We start from the raw sequence: 19242 nt of genomic DNA on the forward strand, positions 1-19242 counted from the left end.
GTTTTGATATTTACCATTTTGTTTTTTGAATGCTAACACAGTTCTCAGGGGAGAACTTTTTAAGGAGATGGGTAACAAATAAAAATAAAATAATCGGCTACTTGCAAAAAGCAAAATGTATGGCAAATAGTGAAATATTCTGTATCTGAAATCTTTATGTTGGGGGAAAATGTCAGGAAAATAATTCTGGTGTAGTAACTGCTAAAGGTAACCAGTCAAACTTTACTCCTGGGGGCAGTTGTGTAAACTTAGCCACCATGTTAAGACTTTGTCTTAAGAACTAGTTTGACCAATAGCAGTTGCCAAATGATCTTACTTTTTTTTCAATACAAATAAGACCAATACTACCTTTTCATAACTGAATTAAAAAGTTGTGATCAGTCTTGAAGAAAAAAAAAAGTCTAACTTTTTAAAACAAGTCTAAACAGTTAATGCAACTGGTTGCAGAGTCATTACTATAAAGGCCAATGCACAGCTGCTGTATTAGTGTCGCGGCCCCTTTAAGGAGCTGCTCCGTCCTGACGCCGGTGACGTGGAGCGCATGGTTTTTGTGTGAGAGCCTGTGATGATGTGCACTGGGTGAATCTCATCCTCTGTGATCCACTACAAATCTCCAGCGGGACTCAATTTCATTGACAAGGGGGCTCCATTCCAATGGCATGCCTTCAGTTTAGGCTTGAGTCATCTGATCGCGCGGGTTGTTCGGTGCGGATGTCGGATCCAGCTCAGGGCCGGTGATGGTCGCACTCGAAGCCGGAGAGAGCAACAGAAGATCGGCTGTGATTTCTGCGCTCCTTCGGTAAAGACTTCCACTACTGAACCCATCACTCTATACAGCTTATAATGCACTACATAATCAACGTTAACCTCTTTATATTGATTTATTTTTAAACTGTAAAGTTATTGTTAACCATTTTTTGTGTATTTGTTATATATAATGATGCAATTTATATATCTTAAAGATGGGTTTTTGGTAATCGCATTATTTATTTAACATTTTAAATATATTTCTATTGTATATTGTACGCCCATTTTTAGTAAACACATTGTATTAAAACAATTTAAGTATATAAACTTTTAATGCATTTTTCATTCTAGTTAAAAAATGTCTATTATATATTTAGTATTTTTGCATAACAATTATAGTAGTATTTTATGCATTATATGTACTATTATGCACAAACACATGTATATGTGTTTATATATAAAATAAAAAAGCACATCTTTAAATATATATTGTAACCATTTTAATAAACACCTTTATTTTATATTATTTTGTGTATTGTTTGTGTAACTATTACATAGATTTTACTATTATGATGATGATTATTAAAGATGTGTCATTTATAATGTATAATATAATGTAAAATAATATATTATTCCCATAAATTTGGGTTTAATAGTACATTTGGTAACTTTACTAGGTGTGTCCAAACGTAGTTGCATGCATAGTATTTGCAACAGAATATGCATATTATTTATATGCTTTTTACTGCATAACAATTAGAAGCTGCTTTGACATTTCATTGTTTAATGTAATTACAAAGAAAAGTTAGTTTTAAATGTCACATTAGTGTGCAACCACAGTCAAATGTTATGTAGTTTTGGGCTGTCATGTGTTTTGATTGGAACGAGTGTGTGTCATTGTGTATGTTATCTACTGCTGATTCCCCGTGTGTCAACTCATCAGAGCACTCAACAGACCCGCAACACAATCAGCTTCAGTGGGTTTGAATAAACCTCTTCCAGATGAGCAGCACATGATGCCAGCACCTGAACAACAAGGTAATGATGTATGTTTTGCACCACAGATCACACTTCATTAGTTCATGCATATATCTCTACCCTAACAAAACAGCACCACAGGACTGCCATGTAATTGTATTCTATACAGTAGATTAAAGTGTATTTGAAACTATTTTAATAAACAACAAAACCAAATTTAACACAATTATTTTATTTAAAAATCAAATTAATATTTCAGTGTGTAGTATCCTAGTTTTGTTTTAATAAGATGTATTGTTATTAATATTATTATTTTGCATATTTATGTATTTACTATGCATTTTTTTGAATGCATGATATTTTATGCATATATAGAAATTGAAATTAAATGTAAAATGAACACCTAAATCTATTTATATTCTATAAAATATTTTTTTTTTTTTTTACACTTTGTTTTTTTTTTTAGGGCAGCTTTTTGTGGTTGACCTGTTTTATCACTAGATACTTTACTTTACTTGGTCTGAAAACACACGTCCACATGAGGCAGAGCAGACAGATGGTTTTGAGCTGCTCAGGTGTTTCTTAACGAACTGAATAAAGCATCAGGTTGCTGTTTTTTAAGCAGACCTGTTTTTATTTTTTTATTCATGAACTAGATCCGTTGATTAGGCCATGCATTTATTATTGCATTAGATCTAATACCTTTAAGCCTGTGATTTTATTTCAGATATGACCCGGCGCAGACATGGAGGTGATGACCTCTCTGATGGAGGAAGCAGGAGGTGCGGAGGAGGAAGATGTAGACGTAGATGAAGACTCGGAGCACCTGACACAAGGCATCACGTGAGGGTTTCTTTTGTAGTTTATAGGCGTTTGTTTGCAAACAACAATTTCATCCGTAACAAAAAAAAAAGTGTGTATACATAACCAGCATCATGTTGTGACCTCCTCCATTTCTGACATCTCTCTGCTTGAAATAACAACGTTAATGTGGACAAAACGTCTGTTTTCCCTGTTCCTCAGGTTTACTCAAACCCTGCTGCATCTCTTAAAGGGGAACATCGGCACAGGGTTGCTTGCGCTTCCTCTAGCAGTGAAGAATGCTGGGATAGTGGTATTTAACATCTCATCTTCCTCTGTGAAAACGTATGAGTGATAAACCCAGTCTAGATCAAACAGACCCTACCTTTTCTTTTTCTCAAAATCCAAAACTGACTCTAAATAGGAACACACTTCTAGATTTATGTCCAGGTTTTCAGACTGTTAGTAAAAGCAGATCATGAATCTGTCTCCCAGACTCTAAAAACCTGAAAATGCTTGAGGGGAGTAATAAATGTATTTGTTGTTCCCACAAAATACAGTTACAGCTTTATTGCTCCTGTAATTAGATTGGTTTGTTTTCCCCATCGTGTCCTGATCGCCGGATACTGACTCTTAATGGCTGGACAGGTTCAGATGTGAGTTTTAAACAGGTCAGACGGGTTTACAGTCTAAACTGCTGTTGGTTTGTAAACGTGTCAGTCCACAAACGTTATTGCAGTCTTAAAGACCTCATACAGTAAGCAAAGTTCACGCTGAGAGAGAACGATAAGGCTTTATTGCTCTAGAAGACACTTAAAACCTTTACATTCAGTCATTTAGCAGACACTTTTATCCAAAGTGACTTAAAATCAGGACAATAGAAGCAATCAAAACACACAAAAGAGCAATGATACACAAGTGCTCTAACAAGTCTCAGTTAACTTAAAGGGGGGGGGGGGGGGGTTAAATGCTCGTTTTCACTCAATATCCTGTTAATCTTGAGTACCTATAGAGTAGTACTGCATCCTTCATAACTCCAAAAAGTCTTTAGTTTTATTATATTCATAAGAGAAAGATAGTCTGTACCGATTTTTCCTGGAAAAACACAACAGGCTGGAGGCGTGACGTGTGGGCGGAGCTAAAGAATCACGAGCGCCAGTAGGCTTTTGCGTTGAGAGCGTCCAAAACAAACCATGGCTAACAGTCAGATTCAGTGTATATTTATGATAATTGAAGACCCCTTATTATTTAATATTTCAATCATCACAGTTATGTTAGTTAAATGTGTCATGCTTGGCATGCAAGTTTTTATTGTTTTATAAATGTTTTATTTATTTTTTCATTTTATTATTGTTTTTTTATGGTTCTAATTCTATTTTATTGATTTAAATATTATCTTTTTGTCCACTTGTGATCCAGTCTTGCTTCAGTCCCATTCTTCTCTCTGCTTCCTGTCGTTCTCCACTTTAGCAGGATAATAGACAAAAATAACCCCCAAATGCTAAAGTGACATAAAGCAGGTGTTCATCCAAGCCTTTACATTAAGCATCACACAATATCTGTTCAAATGAACATCAGTGTCTTAGATTGTTGGTAAAATGATAGTCAAATGTTTTGTTGCAGTCAGCTCAAAGATTTGAAGCGTGCATCTTGTGTATTGTGAGCGCAGCGGTTTCTAGCGTGTAGACGTTCCCGCGGTCTGGATCTCTGTCTGTGCGTGATCAAACGCCTGTCCCTGGGCTCTGACTTCAGTGTTTGAGTGAAGCTCATCAGTGCGCTGTCACACACCTGCCAAGTTATGGCAGTGAGGATATATTATGGACTAGAGAGATCAATATATCGACTAGGCCAATAAATCAGATGATATTTGGCTGTTTGGGGATTATTGCATCAGGGTTATTATAAATAACGAAAGCCTTAAACATTCACACCTCCTTTGTGTGAAAATAGTATTTGGGGGGGGGGGGGGGGGGGGGGTTAGTTTTGTCTGTTATCCTGTTGTGTTTTTATTACTAGATGTACAGTAGTAATAAGTCTGAGACACGAGTGGATGAAAAGCTAATGTGTGACCCTGGACCACCAACACCAGTCTTAAGTCACTGGGGTATATTTTTGGCAATGGTCAAAAAAACATTATATGGGTCAAAATTATTGATTTTTCTTTAATGCCAAAAATAATTAGGATATTAAGTGAAGATCATGTTCCATGAAGATATTTAGTAAATTTCCTTCTGTAAATATATCAGAACGTAATTTTTGATTAGTAATATGCATGGCTAAGAATTCATTTGGACAACTTTAAAGGTGATTTTCTCAATATTTAGATTTTTTTGCTCCCTCAGATTCCAGATTTTCAAATAGGCTAAATATTGTCTGATCCTAAAAACACCACACATCCATGGAAAACTTATTTGAAAAATGTACACTTAAGACAGGTTTTGTGGTCCAGGGTCACATATTTAATCTGATACATCACCAAAGAGAGTTCTTGTCAGATTTAGCATTAGGGGTCAGTTTTGTCTCCAAACACACACAATATGATGTCATAAGTGATGAACTTTCTTGTCCTTCTTCTTTTATTTTTTTTAAAGTGTTTTGACTCTTTCTTCTTCTAGAATTTATACAAAAAGCTGTTTTTTTTTTTTGTTAGTTTTTTTTTTTTTTGCGCTGCTTTGTTCTTGAAGAATATGTGCCAGTGTTTCTGTGTCTGTTTCTCCGTCCTCACAGGTTGAAGCGTTCCCCCCTCGGTTACAGCGACATGGTTGCAGTTGCCATGGAGATGAGTTCCTCCCAGTGCCTGAGGAGAGGTGCTCATTTTGGGAGGTGAGCTATCCCATCGTGCAGTTCATTGGCATGACATAGCCCCCCCTCAGAGAGAGAGAGAGGGAAGGCAAGAGGGCAAATGTCTGTGCTGGAATGAATATATTGATCAGAGAGTGGAGACACAGGACGCTGCCCGCAGAGATCTGATGTCCCACACACAGAATCTTAAAAAGATGCTGCCTCGTTTTTATCTCTGTCCAAAGATAATATCATGCATACTGAAACATAAACCCCTGATGAAGATTCTACTACTAGTACTTAAAACAATTTTAATAATAATGATAATCATAATAACTATTATTATTATTGTTATATTTAAATAATGTTAAATTGAATTTTAAAATGAAAATAAATAAATAACATTTTATATAGCAGAAAATTCTCTCATCATTTACTGTTTTGAATGATAATATACTGAATACCAAAAATTTAATTCTATTCTATAAGTACATGATTGTACTTTATTAATACTTCATATAAAAAAGTTATAAAAAATATACAAAAAATAATAAAATTCAAACATATAAAAAAAAAAAAATTAAGATTTATTATTATTATTATAGCAAATAAAGCTATTTATTCTGTCGTCAATGACTCCTCCTCATGTGCTTACAAACCCATAAGATTTTTTTGTTTAAAAAAACCTGAAATCACCTCACTTTATTGGCACTTTTTGGTGTTTTGCCATCTTAAAAAAAAAATCCTAATTCATGAAAAAGACCTTGATCTTCAAATGTTCTCTTTTCATTCTTTTTTTTTTTTTTTTAAATGGGTTTCAAACAGCATAGGTTTGAGTAACGTATGATGGAATTTCAGTATTAATTATTGAATTTATAATTGTATCTTATTTCATCTTTATTTCATTAAAGAAAACTGTGTTTAACAGGTTTAATTTTCACTCAAATTTTCACTATCTTTTCCAGGCACTTGGTGAAATCCTTCCTGGTTTTGACCCAGCTGGGCTTCTGTAGTGTTTATTTTGTGTTCCTGGCTGAGAACATTAAACAGGTATGTGTAAGAGTAGAGCTCCGTAAGTTCATTTTCTTCTTAGATGACCTGATGTTGATTATGTGACGGAGCTGGAGCCGATGAAAATTAATAGAAAGACACATTTCAAGAATGAAGACGTCTGTGTGTGTATGTGTTAGGTGATGGAGGGAGCTCATCTGAACAGCTCTGTGGAGTCTGTGCTGTTATTCTCCAACAGCTCAGAGGGGGGCGCCGTCTCCCCCTCAGCTCCTTCTGTTGCTGCGGGGCTGGACCTGTGGCTCTAAATGGCCTTCCTCCTTCCCTTCATCATCGTTCTGACCTTCATCAGAGACCTGCGGAACATGGCCGCCCTCTCCGCCATCGCCAACCTCTGTATGGCCGTCAGTCTCGTCCTCATCTTCACATATATACTCAACGTAAGTGTGCGTGTGTGAGAGCTGTGCGATACGAGCAAATTTTATTTGTTTTTTCAGATTAAAATTGTGATTACGATTTTAAAATATTAAAATAAATATTTTATAAAACTCCAGGTCTGCTGTTATTATATAGCAATATGACTATAAAATAAAAATGACAGTAATAATAATAATAATAATAATTAATACTACTCCTATTACTACTATTATGAATACATTTTAATATTTTTATTGTATTATTTTACTGTAAAATCAAGTATTTTATAAAATTCTGTACTAAATAATAATAATTATTATTATTACAATTATTTAAAAAATAATAAATCAATTAATAAAATTAATATTTAACTGTAAAATTATAAATCAGGCTAATAACCAAATAAAATAATAATAATAATAATTATTACTAAACAAAACCATTACAAGTATTTTAAAATCAATAAATCAATTATTTAAGAAATGTTCAATAAAATAATAATGATGTAATAATAATAATTTAATTTTTAGTAACTTTATTACTACTACTGACTAAACAAGCAATACAAATATTTATATTTTATTTTTAATTATTGTCAAATAATCAACCATTTAACAGAAATAATATAAAAGTACTACTACTCCTACTACTAATTATTATTAAACAAAACTATTAAAATAAAAATATTACTAATGTAATTTCGCTCTAAAATAAAAAAAAATAAAAAACAAGTATTTTCAAAAATAATCAACTTTTACTTTAGAGTCCAACTGCAAAATACAATACTAATATGACAGTTAATTATTGCAGTCTCAATTTCTTCATTTTCAAATGCTTTTATTTTGGCATAACCCTCATGGATCCCTTAAAGCTGCAGTGAGCTTCAGTTGTGATGAGAAGCTGGATTGTAAGCGTTCCACAAAATTGGAAAGATGATGGACGCATGTTGCATTCACAAATGAGTGTTATAAGCAGCTCAAACCGATGCAGAGATGAGTTTGTATTGAGCAGCATTTACTGTGAACCGTTGCTCTGTGATGCTGAAAACACTGTGTGTGTGTAAAAGAATCCTCATCGTTCAGCCTAGAAACACGACTGATACAAGCCTATGCATGCAGACGCTCACAAATTGCAAGAAGCCACCAATTCATATTGGAGGCAATTTTCTGTATGCATCTGATTGACAGGGCTGTGGGCGGCTGACACTGGATCTTTACATGCATTGTTCCTGTTACGTGCGTGCGTGCATGCGTGTGTGTGTCTTTCATCCTCTATGCTTCAAAGAAAGACTGCAATTATAATCCTGATGTGAAACTATATCATGCCTTTACCGTCTCTGGCTGTGTGTAGGATGTGAGTGATCCCAGACGTGGAGGAAGTTTCCCTTCTTCTTTGGAACAGCTATATTTGCCTTTGAGGGAATTGGAGTGGTGAGATGATGATTCAGCTTTTGTTTATGTGATTTCGATTAGACGTTGCATATGTATGTCTTTTTTTTTTTTTTCGCAGTTTTTCCTTTGGTATTGAAACAATTAGGTATAATTATAATAGACTAATTTGAAGTCTTGGTGAGCATAATCGATTTTCCAAACCCAAACTCTTGAACAATGTGCTTCTTGCTTTTTTTAATCTTTATTTATTTTTTAAACCGAGCTAGTTGCAATGCAGTATTGGATTTTCATTTTATTTACTTATTATTATTATTATTATTATTATTTACAATGACATTAATATAAATGGCAGATGATTTAATCCATTCTATTTTTTTTTTATATATTTAAATAACAACAATAATATTTCTAATATATGCATTTCTAATATATAAATAATAAACTTTCCCCATAATCAATCTTTCTATATTTTTTCCTCTGCTGCAAAAAAAGGCAGGGATAGACAATAATGGATTTTTTCTTTCATCATTAGAATTTTTTTTTCCCCAAAAGCTCTTGAAAAGGTTATTAAAGTGCATTAAACTAAAGTTCTGATACCTGCAGTTTCCCTGATTCATGCATTCCCTGGGAACTGAACGTATGACCTTGCTGTTGCGAGCCTCAGTCTCAGCTGTTTGAGCTACAGGACACATGATTTGTTTCTGAATTTGATCAAAGGAAGTCTTCTTGAAAGCCTGTATCATCTTGCACACTACTTTTTGGACATGTGCATGTGACGCCTTAAGCAAGGCTTCACCGGATTCTATTAAGTCTTCTGTTTTATTCTCTCTCGCTTGCTTTGTGTAGGTTCTTCCATTGGAGAATCAAATGAGGGAACCGAAGTGATTCCCTCAAGCCCTCAACATCGGCATGGGCGTCATCATCGTCCTTTACGTGACCCTGGCGACGCTGGGATACCTCCGCTTCAGAGACAACATCAAAGGACGCATCACGCTTAACCTTCCACATGATTCCTGGTAAATATGCCACATGTGCACTTAAAAAGTCTGTCGGTCATTAGAGAGGTGATGGGAATTTCTCTGAAAGTTCAAAAAAAAATGCATTTAGTCCACATTTGAATTATAAAAGCATTTATGGTCGATTTACTTTAATGCATCCTTGCTGAATGAAAGTATAATAAAGTAATGTAAATCAGTTGATGCACATTGAACTTTAGTGCTCATGTGGGGAAATTGGGTTCTATTCCGGCCTGCATCATGTTCCAACACGACTCTCTCCAAAAGCTGAAAACTAAAAATGTAAAAAGTCCCATCCATCACATCTGAGTGTTAAATCAGTTGAGTTTAGTTATCGCAGCACTCTGCTATAGTGGAGAACTAATATTAAACTCCTGGCTCCTTGAAGCTTCCTCTGCATTCACTGTCAGAAACATCTCGAGTGATTGATTGCAGCTCACAGATCAAATTAGGGAGAAATCAAAACCAGTTGCTTTCAAGTTCAGCTTTAACTAAAGTCTGCCATTTCCAACTCACTTTCATGGAGACTTTTATCTCATTCGCATCCGTCAGCCGAGGACAATCTGCCACCAGAGCTGATATCTGATTCAACATCTGGTTTGTTGACAGATCCTGCAGTGACGGCAGTGTGACATGCATCTGAAACTGTTTTTTTATTATTATTATTATTATGCAAGTAGATTTTTAATGACATTGTACTGTGAGACTGCAGTATTTTATATTTAAAAATGAATTTGGAAAACTGTAGGACGGGTCAAGTAGTCCAAAACGTGTTTAAACAGGAATAAAAACAATGGAACAAAATGCTTTTTTGAATCAATTCATTGAAAAGAATCCGCTCATAAGAGTCATTTGTTCATGAATCAGACTTTACTGATCATGCTGTAAGCTCGTTGTATTTAATATTATTTTTCATCTTGCATTAATAAACATTTATTGTGTATTTCTTTAAATCTTTATGCCATTTTACATATATTATTTCATTGGAATTAATGAAAGTTTGAAGTCTGAGTTTGAGCTCAGACAATAAAGACTTTTGTAATGTAAAAAAAAAAAAGTAAAATAAATTTAGTTCTTAAAAACTTTGTATTCATCAAAAGAATCAGTTTCCACAAAAATATGAGACAGAAAAACTGTTTTAAACATTGATGATTTGCTGCTCAAGAAACATTTCTGATTATTATCAAATTAGAATGATTTCTGAAGATCATGTGACACTGAAGACTGGAGTACAGCTTTGATCTCAGAAATAAAACTACATTTTAATAATATATTCAAATAGAAAGTTATTTAAAATTAATAATGATTTATGATATTAGTTTTCATTCATTTTTTATCAAATATATTCAACCTTAGTGAGCATAAGAGACTTCTTGATAAACAATAAAACATTTTATGCACTCCTAACTTTTGAACATCAGTGTCATTATTTTATTACTTGCTATCATTAAGTTACAAAATATTTTTTTTATGGAGTTGTAATCTAGCTCTTATTTTTCCCATCTCTAGTGTTGAAATCAGCATAGTGCGAGTTAATGATTTTTCAACAAACTCTGTGCGTTGAGTTTCCTTTGAAGTCGTGTTGAAATCCTGCATTGCATCATTGACGTTTTTCAACCCTTAATTGCACATTCTGGGCTTTCTGACTGGATCTGTTCCCCGCTTCTCTGCAGCATTCGTGTGTGTGTGTATGTGTGTGTGTGTTGCAGGTCTAATCAGTTGGTGAAGGTCTTGTACTCGTTTGGTGTGTTTGTGAGTTTTGCGGTGCAGTTTTTCGTGCCGGCGGAGATTCTGGTTCCGCCCGTGTGCGAGTTTGTCAGGAAGAGATGGAGACGGGCGGCTGATCTCAGCCTGCGAGCGATGCTCGTCTGCCTCACCTGTGAGTGAACGCACACACACACACACACACACACACACATGCACATGCTCTCATCCAAAACACTCTGAACCGCCTCGATAAACAGCATTTTAAAGCATCATAGTCATGTCTTTTAAACTGAAAGCAATCCCAGAATGCACTGTCTTAATATCAGTGAAAACAAAAACTGGTGAATCAAAAGAAGTGGAAAGTTGTATTGCAAGCATGCTGGTATTTTATTCAATAAATTCCATTTAATAATTGATTTGCACCATTAGTTTAGTATGTAGGTGGTTCATCTTGGTATGCTCCTTCTTCATCGTACTCTTTGTTTTCTTGCTGTTTTCTTTGCACTTCTTCCACCCACCCATCCATCCAGACGTTCTGTTCCTTTCTTCCCTCATTTTCTCCCTATTCCTATCTTCTCCTCATCCTAATCCTGCCTCCAGTATTCATTGGTGATGAGAGGAGAGATAGTGGAGGTTTGTTCTCCTCCCAAAATGACGGATGGATGCTGTGAACCATTGTAAACCTGAAGGCTCTTGGATTAGTTTGATATATGTTTTTTATCTTTGGAAAAATTGAGTCGGCCACTGAAGCGTGAACCACCCAGAGACCTAAATTATGAAAATAAATATTTGTTTAACACCGTCAGTCATGCAGGTACGAGTGAAAGGGCGTTTGATATGAAGAAAGAGAATGAGGAAGAGAGAATGTTGCAGGAATGGTGTGCACACGCCGGAGAGTGAATGAAAAAGTGAGTGTGTTTTTGTTTTAAAAATGGAGCGAGACTGAGACGCAAACTGTTAAAACAGGATCTACCTATCAGCGCTATTTTAATGTTACTTCTATACAATTATAGTATTTATTAATATTTTCAATTTTTATATTTCAGTTTTCATTTTCATTATTTATCCATCCATCCAAGTAATCATTCTAGCTATTCATTGTTCTGTCTGTTGATCTGTTTATTATTCCATTCAATTATCATTCCTTCATCCATTCATCTGGCATTCCTTCATTTTCATTTCATCCATCTGTTCATCATTCATTGTTATCTATACATCCATCTACCATTCATTCTATCAGTCTGTCCATCCATCCATTGTTCATTCATTATCCATCCACCGTTCAGTCCATCTATTCTCCATTCCATTCTCTCCATCTGTTCACATCTCTTCATCCGTTGTTCATTCTGTCAGTCTATCATTCATCATTTGTTCCATCCATCTATCCATTGTTCATTTATTGATCCATCCATCCATTGTTAATTCTGTCCATCTATTCATCAGTCATTCACTCCTTCATCCATCCATCATTTATTCTGCCAGTTCATTCATTCATCCATCCATCCATCCATCTATCCAGCCATTGTTTATTCAATCAATCATCCATTTTTCATTTTGTCCATCCATGTCCATCCAATGTTCATTCCTTTTTTCCATCCATCCACTCATTCATTCTATCCATCCATCCATCCATTGTTTATACCTTCGTTCATTAATCCATCCATCAATCCATCTACTCGTCCATTCTGTCCATCCTTTATTCCTTCATCCATCCTTTGTTCATTCCTTCACCCATCCATCCACTCATCCATTCTATCCATCTTTTATTCCTTCATCCATCCTTTGTTCATTCCTTCATCCATCCATCCACTCATCCATTCTATCCATCTTTTATTCCTTTATCCATCTATTCATCCATTTTACATTCCTTCATCCATCCACTCATCCATTATGTCCATCTTTTATTCCTTCATCCATCCATTCTGTCCAACCATCGTTTATTTTATCACTCTGGCTATCTTTCATTCCATCGCTCTAGCAATCTAACTTTCCTACGGTTCAAATTATTCTTTGAGCTCACTATCAGTCTAACAGTCTATCGTTTCAGTCATTGTAGCTAATTTATCATTCAATCCATTGTTCTAGCTTTAGTTTGAGACATCATATCAGCTATTAGTCTATTATTAAAGCTATTGTTTTAGCTGTTATTAATAGTAACTATCATTCTTCTTCTTGTTCTAACCACCTATTGTTCCATGTATTGTTTTTGCTATTTATCATTGTCGCTATTTTTTTTTTTTTAGCAAACTATCTTTCTAGCAATCTACCATTCCAGCAATTGATGTTGTAGCGATCTATCATTCTATGTAGATACAATCGTTCTTGCTTCTTTTCCTCCCCAGTGGCCCTGCTCTCTATTCATTTGTTGGTCTTTTGTTCTCTCCATCTCTCTGGTCTCCTTGAACATATCACTTTCTCCACTTATAAGATTTCTTTCATGATTTTCTTTCTCTCTTTTGTCCTGAGCTCACGGTCACTGGCTTCTCCGTCTCTCTCTTCAAAGTTTCAAGTTGCAGCATGGCGACATGAATGAAACATGGACACCATTATTAAAAGAAAAGAGCTTGGTAGGGTTAGAAACATATTCATGTTCATTCATCGCTAAACCGCAGAATGATTCATTTCTGAGTAAAACGATAGTTGGTGGGAAATAGTGTTGAGTGGAACTCGATTTAATACCATGGAGTGATTGGTTTATTGGCCAAGATATTATTGGTTAATATCATTGTCTCTGCCCACACAGTAGAAAAGTCATTACAGAGGCAGAGAATGTCATTACATTCTGATGAAAGATTATGAAAAACATGCACAATAAAATCTGCTGGTGAGTTGTGTACAATAAAACCAGGGAAATGTATTATTATTTATAATGAAGGAAAATATCAGGGTTCCCCAATTCTGAAAACACAGAAATTGTTTAAATTAGAAATTGAAACAAAAGTCAAATATATTTTTAAAAGGCTGGGAAAAGTCATGAGAATAAATGCAATTTTGAATTCCTTCATGCTTCATGTGTATATATATATAATTGAAATATGGAATTATTATTATTTTTTTTTATCTTCAAAAAATTTCATAGGTCAAAAGGTGTGTGTTTCTTTAAATATATTTTTTAGAGAGATGATTCTAATAATTATATATAATATTTGAATACAGAGTTTGAAATTGTAAAATAAAGTAAAATAAATAAATACAAAAACTACTAATTTAATTATTTAACATTTATCTTTAAATATTACATGCATCATGTAGGTCTGCTGGAGCATTATATGTTGTATGCAGCTCTTCTGAGGAAGTTCTAGAAGAGGCCCGTGGAAGTGCTGTTGATCGGTGGTAATGAGCTCTGAAGGTTGCAGGTCTGTGGCCCGTGTTGGTAGATAAAAAGATGAAGTTCTCATTCTGTCACCTGTTCATGCTGTCTTTTATCTCTCTCTGTGTTCTTTCTGCCTGATGTGCTTCCTCCCTCTTTCCCTGGCCCAAGGCCGTCACCCCTCTGAGTGCTGTGATAGATTGGTGGGCGTGTTGCGTGTATGGGTATACGTGTGTGTGTGTGTGTGCTGTGTTTTATATAGAGTGTTTGTGGCCGTGTATGTCTTTTATGGTGTGTGTGAGAGCTGGGGCAGAGTTGAGGGACTCATTCAGTGTCTTCTCATTTATCTCCGTCTTCCTGAGGCTCTGTGAATTATTACCTGCCTGCCTACGGAGACAGGCCCATCATGGAGCTCTCCGCTGAGGCCTGTTGCAGAGCTCCGTGATAGGGCTTATCATGCTCCTGCATGCTAAGGCCCTTTGTTCTGAGACATTCTTCAAGAAGCTCTGGCTTTGAGGTGTTTGTTTAGGAAGTTCAGTGGTTAAGGCTCAGCGGTAACCCAAAGATTGCCGATTCAATCAGTTCAATGAGCAAGCTATGAATTATGTGGTTTTCATTGTTGTTATTATAGTCTTTGTATTAATATTTTGAATTTGGTTTTATTTTTGCATTTTCCTTAGCAATTCTTTTGTGCATTTTTTTATTGATTTATTTACTATTTTTAATATTATTATTATTATTATTATCTTGTTTTATTTTAATACTATAACAAACTAAAAAAATAAAATAAGAATAATTTAACAAAAAAATTACTGAAATATAAATAAAAATACTTTTTATTATTTTTTTTACAAATATTTTATTTCGGTTTTAGTTAACAAGGTTGAATATATATTTTGATATTATTATTATTATTATTATTATTTCTAATACTGATAGAATGTATGGATAGTTTAAAGTGTAAAATTAATTCATAATAAATTAATATAAAATAATAAATATATAAAATAATATTAAAATATTAAATAAATTGTATTCATATTTAAGTATTTTATATTTATCTTTAAACTCTATAATGCTGACTTAGATTGTCTCTTAAACAAAAACTATTTCATATTGTCGCTGTATGAAGTAGCAATAGTTATGCTTGCGTCATCAGTACCCATAAAACATCACATTTCTTAATTATTATTCATATTTGGTTATTTGCATTCTTGTTTGTTCATTTTTAGATTTCTATTTTGAACATGGTTCCATGTGTTGGTGTTGGTTTATCTCTCATATCATGTACCAAACTGTCAAACATTTATCCTGAGGGTGGCAGTAGCACACAGAGAGGAGAAAGTGAAGCGTTCATGCATGTTTGTGAGATAGTGTTCAGAATGCATGAGTGAAAGCGAGAACCCAGTGTGTGTTACATGTTATTGGTTTCTTCTGCAACAGAGAGAAGGAGAGAGAAAGAGACTGGGAGAAGATGTAGCTTTGAGAGCAGGTGTGTGACACTTCACACTTGAGTCTCATGAATTAAACATATGTGTGTGTGTGTGTGTGTGCTTTTTATAAAAGGCTGCAGGGAATGTTTGCAATCATTCCACTAAAAGCTGTGTGTGTATGTGGATATATGTTGTTGTGCCTGTGTATTCAGCGAAAATAGAAGGGGTTTTGTCTTCCACATCAGCAGAAAGATGAATATTGATTTTTGATTTAGGCCTTCAGCCATGATCCTCTGCATACACCCGTCCACAAACCACAAAACCAATCAAGAGTTAAACACACACACTGCAGATCAAAACTACAGCCTGTTAAATTGTGAAGTGGCTTGCTTTTTGCACAAACTGCGCAGAAAATACATGTCTTTATCTGCATCTTTTTTTTTCTTTATTATAATTAGTGTTGACCATGAATATAAAACTTTGATATGCAACATGCCTTATAGTGCAAACAAGCAAAATTGACCAAAATGTTGGCAACTGCATTGTAATGGTGTGTACGCACCAAAAGCGAATCAACTATTCGTATAGCGTTATCATTCTAGATTACTAGCGGGATGTTTTTGGAGTCACTGGTTTGAATAAAATTTGCGTAATGCGCTCCTTCATTTTCTGATACAACTGGACATGTCAACCTGGATGTGTCAATAAGCTATTCGCTGATTGGTTCGCACAACAATGCATCATGCAGATTTTCTGCTGGAGTTTAAATTGTTTAACTTGCATGGAGATGTACTATATATTGCGTGTGCGCAGCAATCACGTAGCCTGCCAGGAATTTGCATCTTTTCATTGACTTTGTATGTCGAGTACTTTTATTTTAAGCACCGACTTTCAAAAACAACCTGTAACACGAAATATGTTTCTTCTCATTTTTATCCTGTTCAGGCCACAAGAGAAATATTCAGGGATTAAATTAAAACCGTTATATACCGTTATCAGCATATGAAGTAGATTCGTAGCTCATCTCTTCTCTGAGAGAATATTGCGCGGTTAAGGCCAGAAGGGATACAGCGAAAACTACTAGGTATGCGCACATCAATATAGCGTAATATTTTTGTCACACTCTATTTTTGGATTTTTGTAAGGGGTAGGTTTAGGGTTGGAGCTGGTGTAGATGTTAATAAAACATTTAAATTTAAATTTATTGTAAGCTTCCAGTTTTAGCTGTATCCTTTTTAGCCACAACTATTATGCGTTGTTGCCGAAAGCGCCATCAGTTTTTACTTTCACTGTTGAAATTTTTTCATCGCCATATGTCTTGCGCAAAGTTTTCACGTTGTTTGTCTAATAACCATTGGCTCGTCTTCATGGTTTGAATGGTTTCAATATCGCGAAGTCCTCCACAAATTTGGCCTACTACACTGCCAACACACATTCTAGCAAACCCAAAACCCCTTAATTGTAATTGTATTATTACAATTATATTTGAGTAATTTTAGTACTTATTAAAAAATTTTTCCAAGGCAACATTTAATTTAAGTTTTTGATCTAAAAAACTAAAATATTTTTTCATGTTTTCCTGCAAAAATTTCTCTCTTCCTTCTTTTCTTCATCTCAGGCATGAAAGCAGTCTTGATACCGCGGTTAGATCTGGTGATCTCACTGGTCGGTGCGGTTAGCAGCTCGGCGCTGGCGCTCATCTTCCCGCCGCTGGTGGAGCTGGTGGCGTTTCCCAGTCAACCTCCTCCTCTCCTGCTCCTCAAAGACCTCTCCATCGCCTTCATCGGCTTCCTGACCGGGAGCTACGTGACGCTGGAGGAGATCATTCATCAGGTCGACCAAGGACAGACCTGTCTCCATGATGACAGGAACTGGACCACACCCACTACCTCACCGCCCTGAAGACCACGCCCACAAACGAAGGACCAATCAAGGCACAGTTCCATATTTAAAGGCCACAGTGTCATTTTAAATACTGTAATGGCAAAGACACTTTTTTTTTTTTTTTTTTGCTGAAATTGAGAGCTTGTCTTATAAGGCTCGAGGTGTTATTTTATAGCTCAATTTGTTTTTAATTCCACAGGCACAGGTGCGCGGCTGTAGTGAGGATTGTGTGCATGTGTGAGTGAGTGATGGTGTGCATTGGAAATATTTCCTCCGTCCGGCCTCATGGACTTCCCATGACTCCACCCTGTTCTAGATGGAAAGGCTTGGACTCCATCAGGTCGGTGGAGCGTATAGCATGACAGGCCGTCAGCATTTAAAACTGCAGGAGAGCGCCAGAGAAATATTGCACACTGTAAAGAATGTACATTCTCGCTGACTAGCGGTATTATTAATAAACCAATCGTTTCTCCTGAGGCTTGTGATATTAATTTTTTTTCTTTGTGCTTTTTTTGACTGCTGCGGTATTCAGGGGGAATAATGAGTCTTTTATTTAATGACAAACTTTGAACGTTCAATGTATTACAGGCTATTAAGCTGTTAAGTAAAAATCCACTCTGCAAATCTGTATTTTTCAGAACTATTCAGGGTTCAAAACAAGCTGTTTCAACCGTATCTGTAATTTCTTGTCATTTAAGACACTTAGACTCATTTTTTTGTTTTGTTTTTAGAGTTTAACTTTATTTTAGTAGTTTTGGGGGTGCTAAAGCTAACTGTTACTATTTTTTTTTCTTTCTATTATTTAGTGTTTAACTTTATTTTTATTATTTTCTGGGCTTCTAAAGTTAACTGGTGTTACTTAAAAATGTTTATCAGCATTCAATTTCCCAGTATAATTGCTTATGGGTTGTGAAGGTTTCAAATTTTATAATGTACCATGTATCCCAAACTAAAATTATTTTTTCTTTATGTGTTCCTGAGTGAAAGAATTGTTTTTAATTTTGAAAGCAATGTTAGTAAGTAGGGTTATAAAACTAAAACCATAAAAAAAAGTTACTTAAAGTTAACTGGATTTAAAATAAATAGATACAAAATTAAAAAGATTAGATTTACTTGAAATAAAATTTTTAATGAAATTTAAATTAAAATAAAATAAAAACTATACAGACTACTAAAAATTTACAACAAAGTAACTAAAAATGTACAATTAAAATAAAATATATATTTAAAAACTAGTGCTAACCAAATAACAGTTTAGTGTGTAATTTAATGTGTTGTGGCTATCCTTTCTCAACAGTGTGATTTTAACATTTAAAATTCAAGTGCAGGGCAAACTGTTAGTCTGTTACCATAAAAGCTATTTTTGGCCATTTACAAATTGAGGGATGAGTCAATTTTCTCTAGCACCAAAAGATATCGACCTTATTTTATTCTGAACTCTTCCACATTTATGCTACCCTGTTTTCATCCACTTATATTGTTAAAGCCTTTATAGAAGTTCTTCTGTACAAAAACATTATCTGAGCTGCTGTGCTTCCAAGTTACCACTGAGGATAAATCAAGGCCGTTAGATTTTAAACATCAGGAATTGATTGGATAGTGAATTATGGCCAGAATAGAGCCTGCTAGAAAAAAATTAAGAGGTTTTGGTGATGTCAACCGAAAGGAAATTTGTTTCATTGCCAGAGGAAGTGATTAGATTTTGATGCAAGATTATGAAGACGATATGTTTTAGTCTTTGAACTAACGTGCACTGATGAATCCTTCAC

At 34.9% G+C, this 19242-nt stretch overlaps 1 pseudogene; it reads left to right on the forward strand.

Moving 5' to 3' along the window:
- Positions 1-526: 526 nt before the first annotated feature.
- Positions 527-17949, forward strand: LOC127972995 (proton-coupled amino acid transporter 4-like; annotated as a pseudogene).
- Positions 17950-19242: the final 1293 nt, after the last annotated feature.

The sequence above is a fragment of the Carassius gibelio genome, chromosome B15 (assembly GCF_023724105.1).
Source record: "Carassius gibelio isolate Cgi1373 ecotype wild population from Czech Republic chromosome B15, carGib1.2-hapl.c, whole genome shotgun sequence".
Classification (NCBI taxonomy): Eukaryota; Metazoa; Chordata; class Actinopteri; order Cypriniformes; family Cyprinidae; genus Carassius; species Carassius gibelio.